The following is an 8,211-nucleotide window of genomic DNA, read 5'->3' on the forward strand; positions in this document are numbered from 1 at the left end:
AGTGTTTTGTTTACACATTTACCAGCCGATGGAAGTTGAGATTGTTTCTACTTTGGGGCTATTATAAATAATAGGCAATGAACATTCACATGAGTATTCGTGTCGACATATCCCTCTCTAGGATGGGGATAGATGTGTCCTGTGATAACCCCAGGGTTAACATTTTGAGGAACTTCCAAACTCTTGTCCAAAATACCTGCACTGCTTTATATCCTCACAATTTATGAGAGTTTCAGTTTCGCCTCATCCCTGTTGACTCTTGTTATTGTCTGTACTTTTAACCATTTTGATGAGTGTGAAATCATATCTTGTTGGTTTTTATTTGCATTTTCCTAGGGACTAATGGCAGATAATTTTTCATATGATTATTGCTCATTTATATTTCTTTTTTTGTAGGGACGAAGTCTCACTTTATCGCCCTCAGTAGAGTGCTCTGGCATCACAGCTCACAGCAACCTCCAACTCCTGGGCTCGGACGATTCTCTTGCCTCAGCCTCCTGAGTAGCTGGGACTACAGGTGCCCGCCACAACACCTGGCTGTTTTTTTGTTGCAGTTTGGTGGGAGCCGGGTTTGAACCTGCCACCCTCGGCATATGGGGCCGGTGCCCTACCACTGAGCCGCAGGCACCACCCTCATTTCTATTTCTTATTTGGAGAAGGACTATAGTCAAATCCTTTGATTTTTTTTTTTAAAGTTATGTTTCATGTATTATTTCAAAATATGGGAGTCTGAATGTTTTAGGCTACATAGATTGCTTTTGTAATGGTTGAGTCAGGGTTATAAGTGTGCCCATCATCCAAATAGTGTTCATTGTACCTGTTTAGGTAGATTTTTGCCCATGTCCTCTTGCTTCCCTCTTCCTGCTGCTTGATTTCCACCGAGTTTAATTTTCCATCCCTCTGTGCACATTTGTCCATCAGTTACTTCCAGTTTAGTAGGGACTACATGTGGCATTTGTTTTTCCATTCTTTAGATACTTCACTTAGGATAATGGTTTGAAGTTCCATCCAAATTCCTGCCAAAGACATTAATTCATCCTTTTTCATGGCTGAGTAGTACTCCATGGCATACATAAACCACATTTTGTTAATCCACTCATGAGTTGATATTTGTAATTTCACATTGTGCTGCAATAAATGTTAAAGTTTGGGTATCTTTCTGGTAAAATGATTTCTTTTCCTTTGGGTAAATAGCCAGTAGTGGGATTGCTGGATCAAATGGTAGGTCTACTCTCAGTTCTTTGAGGAATCTCTGCACTGTTTTCCACAGAGGTTGTACTAACTTGCAGTTCCACCAGTAGTGTGTAAGTGTTCCTTTCTCTCTGAGTCCATGCCAGAATCTGTTGTTTTTGGACTAATAAAAGCCATTCTAACTGGAGTAAGGTGATATCTCACTGTGGTTTTAATTTGCATTCTCTTGATGATTAGTGACATTGAACATTTTCTCACATAGTATTTATTGGCTATTTATCTCTCTTCTTTTGAACAGCTTTTATTCATGGTTTTTCATTATTTATTTTAATTTTTTTGTTGTTGCAGTTCAGCTGGGACCGGGTTTGAACCCACCACCCTCAATATATGGGGCTGGCACCCTACCTACTGAGACATAGGCACCACCCTTTTCATTACTTTTTAATGGGGTTATGGGGTTGCTTTTTTTTTTTTCTTCTGGATTTGCTTGAGTTCTGGTTATTAGCCCTTTATTGGATGTATAGCTTGAAAATATTTTCTCCCATTCTATAGGTTGCCTATTTGCTCTGCTGTTTAGTTCTCTTAAGCTTTTTAATTTAATCAAGTCCCATTATTTGAATTTGTTGTTGCTGTGATTGCCATTGGAGTCTTCTTCATAAACGCTTTGTCTAAGCCAATGTTTAGAAGAGATTTTCCAATTATTTTCTTCTAGAATCCTTATAGTTTCATGGCTTACATGTAAGTCTTTTATCTCTCTTTAATTAACTTTTGTGAGTGGTGAGAGATGTAGATCCTGTTTCATTTTTCTGCATGTGGCTGTCCAGTTTTCCCAGCATCATTTATTGAATAAGCTTTCTTTTCCAAGTGTATATTGTTATCTACTTTATCAAAAGTCAGTTGGGTATATGTGGATGGCTTTATATCTGGGTCCTGTGTTTTATTCCATTGGTCTATGTCTCTGTTTTTGTGCCAGTATCATGCTGTTTTGATTACTGTAACCTTGTAGTAGAGTTTGAAGTTTGATTATATGATGTCTTCAGACTTATTTTTTCTCTTTGTTTATTTGCTTTTTTTTTTGTTTTGTTTTTTGCTTAAGATTGCTTTGTCTATTTGGGCTCCTTTTTTGGTTCCAATGGAAGTATAGAATTATTTTTTCTAAATCTGTAAAATATGACATTGGTATTTTTATGGGGATTGAATTCAATCTATAAATCATTTTAGGACATATGCACATTTGAACAAAGTTGATTATACTGATCCATGAGTGTAATATGCTTTTTCCATTTTTTGTGTCACTTGTAATTTCTTTCCTCAGTGTTCCATAGTTCTTTTTGTAGAGACCTTTTTCCTTGGTTAAGTATACTCCCTGGTATTTTTTTTTTTTTTTGTAGCTATTGTTAGCTATTGTGAATGGCATTTAGTCTCTGATTTGATGCTCAGCTTGACTGTTACTTGTGAATATGAATGCTACTGATTTACGTACATTGATTTTGTAACCTAAGACTTTGCTGAATTTATTTCTCTATTTCAGGAGTTGTTTGGTGGAGTCTTTGGCATTTAAGAGATAATACAAAGGATAACTGATACAAAAAGTTGATTCTTCAAAAAGATAAACAAAATTTATAAGCCTCTCACTAGATTATACCATTTTGAATTGTCTATTTTTACCTTAAATTCAGTAACTTTTGCTTTATGTATTTTGGGGCAATGTTGTTATATACATAATTATTTATAATTCCATTCTTGATAACTGGCCACTTATTTTATAAAATGTCTAATAACATATTTTCATTTTAAGCTCTATTGTCTTCTGATATTTGTATAGCCACTCCAGCTCTCATTTGGTTATTACTTGCATGGCATTTCTTTTTACATGCTTTATTTTCAATTTACTTGTGTTTTTTTTTCCTATTATACTTTATTAAGCATTAAAACACAAATGGATGATCCTTATGGGGGACACCAGGGAAGGAGAAAGGGACTTTTGGGAAGAGGATCACACAACAGAGGTCCATCTTCACAAAAAGTGCTCAATATTGATTTCCAGAAAGGAACAGGGCATGGTCAGCTCAAATTTGGTGATAACATCAGGATGAAGGACCTCAAGCTTCCAGATGCTTTGACCACTGGCAAATATCTCAGAACATCACCCAGGAAGGAAAATAGGGCCTTCTGCTGCCTTGATTGCATATCCCCTTTATCTTTATCAGGACACCCATCAAGCAGCTGCATAATTCTATCCAGAAGCCCATGGACTATCTCAAACCCAGGATTCTTGTTGTAATAAACAGCACAGAGATGCCAGTAGTTTTTTGCACCAACACCTTTGCTAGAATCTTTTAGTACAATGTCAGCGTTTTCAAACAGTTTCAGAGGAAGGGGCATCTTCTGATTTGTTGCTATGGTCTTTAGGAGGCCAGGAAGAACGGTAGGGCATGCTACCTGTAACTCATCTGTTTTAGGATTACTTGTGTGGACTGCCTTTGATGCATAGATATCCAAATCAAGTTTATCAGCAATATCTTCTTGGGAGCACAGAGCAAAGGTAAGTGCTTCAGTGAAGCCAGTGGCTGCCATGGCATGCCTGAATTCGGTGAGCTTATTAAGAGGGCATTGATTAGCTATTATATATGTTTGTAGGAGAGTCATCTGAATGTTGTTATATCCTTCAGCAATAGCTGCATCTTCTACAATATCACGTGCATAGATAATGTCAGCTCTGGTCAGAGAGATTTCAATCTCAATCTGGTTCTCACCATGTATGACTTCTGACTTTAAAGACATCCTGGTCAGAAATGTAGCAAGATTTTCTGGAGTTTCTCTGATTCCAACGTTTTTGTTAATTAGATCAGCTCTCACCATCTCTTCTTGGTAAGCTAGTTCTGGAAAGGTATATGACTTTTCATTAGGAAAAACTACCTCAGCTTCTTGGACTGTAAATTGATTTTCGGAATACTCACTGAACATGGTGACAATAATACCAAGAACTATTTTTGCCTTAGTAAAGACAGTTCCTGTGCATTCAGTAAATACATTTCTAGTATTTATTGTTATTTTGGAACGATTCCAATTGATGATTAGAAGCATTGAAAGGACAACACCATTGCTATCATAGATAACTAGGTACAAGGATTTAATTTCAATGATATGCAATAATGTTTAAGGTGGTTGTCAGTCTTGTATATGTTCATCAGTTCACAGGCTGTATACTACTTGTCCTGAATTTGATACCTGAAGGGTGCTTCATGCTGTAAATGGGCCTGATGAAGTGTCCAAATCATGGGTGCCAATAGCAACCAGTACTCTCTTCCTGCAAATATTGTGATGCAATTTCTCTTGAGGTTCAGTGAAGCTATCATATTGATCTTTAGTAAATTCTATATTTCAGAGAACCACTGCCACAGCAAAAGGGTATACTATAGCTGTCTCTTCTCTGATAATCAATTTCTGGATTTTTCCATTAGGTATTGGGTGTTTATATACTGGTCCCTTTATTTTTTCTTTGAAGACCTGAAGTTCTTGAACCAATCCTTCCAGATACAAGAGATAGTATCTGTTGGCAGGGACATCAATTTTGTAAAGAATGACATCGGAAGCCCCCTGCACTTTTATATTAACATGTTCCTTAGTGATTATTTCCTTTTCAGAAGTAATTTCATCAAGTTACAAACCAAATTCAAAACATAGTTAATCAAATTCTTTGTCAGTGTAGGTTCAGCCCAGAGCTTGGAAAAGCAGACCATGCTTCATGCTGACAGTTAGCATAGCAAGTCCTTACTTAAATTTTTAATTGAAAGTGTGTCACTTTTAGACAGCATTTAGCTGTATTATGATTTTTTTAATCTATTCTTCCAACCTCTGCCTTTTGAAATGGGATGTTTAATCAATTCACATTTAATGTTTTTAACTTCAGGTAGGTTTTAAGTCTGCCATTTACTACGTTTTACAGGTTTGCTACATTTTTTACATGTCTTACATCTTTTCTGTTCATCCATAGATATTTCCTAGTGAACATTTGTAATTCCCTTATTATTTCTTTTACTACATTTGTTTTAAATATTTTTAGTGGTTGCTTTGGGAACTACAACTAGCACCTGAGCTTGAAACAATCTAGTTTTGATTAATACCAGTTTTATTTTAATAAAATACAAACACTTTGCTTCTACATATCTTTTTTTTTTTTTTTTGTAGAGACAGAGTCTCACTGTACCACCCTCGGGTAGAGTGCCATGGCGTCACACGGCTCACAGCAACCTCTAACTCTTGGGCTTAGGCGATTCTCTTGCCTCAGCCTACCGAGCAGCTGGGACTACAGGCGCCCGCCACAACGCCCAGCTAGTTTTCTGCTGCAGTTTGGCTGGGGCTGGGTCCGAACCCGCCACCCCTCACTGAGCCACAGGTGCCGCCCACTTCTACATATCTTTTGATTTCTTTGTAGCATTTTCACCAACAAATGACATCTCCCGATTATATAAGTTCTATCAAGACAGTTTTATAATATTGTTTATGCAGCTGTTTTTTAAAACAGAAAAAGAAAATTTGGAACAAAAATCTATATAATCTGTATTGTTTTTCATAATATTGCTACAATTACCTTTATTGGTGTTCATTTCATCAAGTGGATTCACTTACCATGTAGTGTCTTTTATGTCAGATTTAAGAGCTGACTTTAGTATTTCTTGTAGGGTAGGACTGCTGGCAATATTCCCCTAAATTTTTGTTTACCTGGAAATGATTTAATTTCTCCTTCATTTTGGGGAGTTTAACTGAATGCAGAATTCCTGGTCAATAAAATTTTTCCTTCAATACTTTGAAGATGGAGGCCAGGCACAGGGGCTCATACCTGTAATCCCAGAACACTGGGAGGCCTAGGAGGGTGAATTGCCTGTGCTCAGGAGTTCCAGACCTGCTTGAGCAAGAGTGAGACCCTGTCTCTAAAATTAATGGGGTATTGTGGCAGGTGCTTGTAGTCTCAGCTATTTGGGTGGCTGAAGCAAGAGGATTGCTTAAGCCCAAGAGTTTGAGGATGCTGTGAGCTATGATGCCATGGCCCTCCACCCAGGGTGACAAAGTGAGACTCTATCTCAAACAAAAAAACAAACAAACAAAAAAAAAAAATGAAGGGGTGACAAAGTGAGACTCTGTCTCAAAAACAAACAAACAAACAAACAAAAAAATAACTTTGAAGATGTTATCCCCCTCTCTTCCAGACTCCATGGTTTCTGATGGAAAGCTAATCATTTTTCTCTCACTGCTTTTAAGATTTTGTCTTTGCCTTTGACTTTTATCAGTTTTATGATGATGTGTCCAGGTGTGGATATTTTTTAACTTTATTGTACTTGAGGTCATTGAGCATCTTGGATGTGCAGATTCATATTTTTTATCAGATTTGGTAAGCTTGGGGCTATTATTTCTTCAAGTATTTTTCTACTCATCTACTCTCTTCTCTCTTTATTCTCTTGCTGGGAACCCCATTACATGTATGTTGGAATGTTGATGGTCTCCCACAGGTCTTATAGTTTTTTATATTTTTTATAAGTGTCTTCTTTTTATTTTTTTATACTAGATAATTCCTAGTATATTTATTTTTTTATACTAGATAATTTTGTCTTAAAGTTTGCTAATTTTCTCTTCTGCCTGCACACATCTGTTTTTGAGACACTGTAGAGAATTTTCTGTTTCAGTTTTCTTCTAATTTATAGTTTGTTTGTTTTTATAACTTTTACCTCAATTCTAGCCAATGTTCCCTATTTGGTAAGATATTGTCGCCATAGGCATGACTTCCTCTAGTTCTTAAACATTTTGTAATAGCTGATTAAAAGTGTTTGACCAGAGTCTGGGCTCTCTCAGGGACATTTTATTTTGACTTCTATTATCATATATTATGCCTTTATATATGGCATATTTTGCTATTTAATTTATTTTTTGCATGTCTCATAATTTAGTTTGTTGAAAATTGAACATTTTTATGTAATCTGGAATCATATTTTTCTTGTTATTTAGTGGATTTCTGGACTAATTGTGTATATTCCTGGGAGTATGTGGCAACTGAGGTCTCTGCTAGATTAAAAACAAAAATCAGAATTTTAATCTGTACTTCCTAAAAGCCACCCTTGAATCAGGATAACTTAGGAGTTAGTGCAATCTCTGAGTGGTCAGACATTTTTCTTAAATACTTTCCGGGTATGTCTTTTACTTTGGCACAGAAATCTGTGTGAAAAGAGATTCCTGCAAACTTTATGCAGTTTACAAGACACACACAGTTTCAATTCCTGTTGTATAGGATGGGGACTCAACATCAGCTTCAGGCCAGTGACTGGCACTTTCTTCTTTTCCACATATTTCCTGGTCAAGCAGGCAGCTTTGGGAATGCAATGGCTTTCTATATCCTCAGGAATACATTGGAGCTTTTCAAAGTTCAGTTCAACATCATTTTCTTAAAAATTCCTGACCATGACATCAGCTCTTCCGATCCTGCTGCACTGGGAACCACCATGGAGAGCAGATGCTATAGCTGTGCTGTCAAGTTCACACTTTTCAAGAAGGAGTGTGGCTGTAAGAACTGTGGTCGGGCCTTCTGTTCTGGCTGCTTCAGCTTCAGGGCAGCAGCACCTCGGACTGTTAAAAAAAAAAAAAATCCTGACCATGTTCTTATTTGCCATAGTTGAAATTACAACCTTCAGCAGCTTCTGCCAGAAATTTTGTATTGTTTTGGCAACACTCTAGGGGTAAGCCTTTTCCCACCCCACTAAATTAATTTCTGAGTCAAATCAAATGGCTAACACATTCTGAGAATACAGCTTTTTGAGGAAACTGCAATTTCAGACTGAATATTGACTATTTTGGGGGGATAAAGGTTTTACTAAAAGTCAAAAAAAAAAAGAAAGATCAGAGATCTCCATTTTCCCTAATGTTGTCAATTTCTGGTTACCATGGTACTGAGCTAGGAAATGAAGGTGAATGAAGAAAGCCTTAAGTTAAAATTTTATCAGGTAGTCCATAGTCTTTTCTAGGCTCAGT

General features: G+C 36.7%; 1 pseudogene; it reads right to left on the reverse strand.

The window, feature by feature from the left end:
• Positions 1-3,208: 3,208 nt before the first annotated feature.
• Positions 3,209-4,956, reverse strand: LOC128581953 (phenylalanine--tRNA ligase beta subunit-like; annotated as a pseudogene).
• Positions 4,957-8,211: the final 3,255 nt, after the last annotated feature.

The sequence above is a fragment of the Nycticebus coucang genome, chromosome 3 (assembly GCF_027406575.1).
Source record: "Nycticebus coucang isolate mNycCou1 chromosome 3, mNycCou1.pri, whole genome shotgun sequence".
Classification (NCBI taxonomy): domain Eukaryota; kingdom Metazoa; phylum Chordata; class Mammalia; order Primates; family Lorisidae; genus Nycticebus; species Nycticebus coucang.